This window comes from Haliaeetus leucocephalus, unplaced genomic scaffold (genome assembly GCF_000737465.1).
Source record: "Haliaeetus leucocephalus isolate CR32 unplaced genomic scaffold, Haliaeetus_leucocephalus-4.0 Scaffold484, whole genome shotgun sequence".
NCBI lineage: Eukaryota > Metazoa > Chordata > Aves > Accipitriformes > Accipitridae > Haliaeetus > Haliaeetus leucocephalus.
The window spans coordinates 1800368-1801092 of NW_010972920.1; positions in this window are offsets into that span (position 1 = coordinate 1800368).

Below are 725 nucleotides of genomic sequence, written 5' to 3' on the forward strand. Positions count from 1 at the left end.
CAAGTCCTGCCCCGGGGCTGTGCCGATGCCGGCAGCAGCCGTGTTCCTCCCCAAAACGAACAGCCAGGGCTTCGCGGTCCCGCTCCGGGGGTTCGCCCGAGGCCCAAAGCGGCCTCTCCCCAGGCTCCAGTTCCCCTTTCCCCCGGCCAGCGGCCGCACTGGTGGGACGGGTCTCGCCAGCCTCAGCTGAAGGCAGGCGAGGCGGTTTCTCCCGGGAAGCGCGTTCAGGCTGTGGAAAATCGGGGCCCACGCGGCGCGGAGAGAGGCTCCCCAGAGGGGTACGGCTGAGCTGGAATGAGAGGAACGGAGCGAAACCGATGCGAAACCCCGTCTCGCCTTTTCGTTGCGGAGCCGGCGTTTCTCCCCCGAGCCCCGGCTTTGCGCGCTGGGCCTCCAGGGCGAGGGGAAGGAGGGAGAAGTGGAGGTGAGGATGAGGAGGGGGACCCCAGCGCCCGGCGGGGCCTCTCTGCCCGGTCCTGGCCGCTCGGGGCGGCAGAGGCGGGACGGGCTTCGGGGAAAGGGGATTCCTGGCCCCGCAAGGGAAGGGCCGGCTGGCGTCAGGCAGGACAGACGCGTGCTCCCCGGCCGGGCCGATCCGAGCGTCCGGAACCACCGGGGAACCTCCTCTTCTTCCCCGGGCCGCGCTTCGGCTCCGGGGGGGAGGAAGGCGTCGCAGCTCTGCGGCGCTGCGCTGGGGCCGCGGGCCGAGCGGGCGGGCGGCGGGA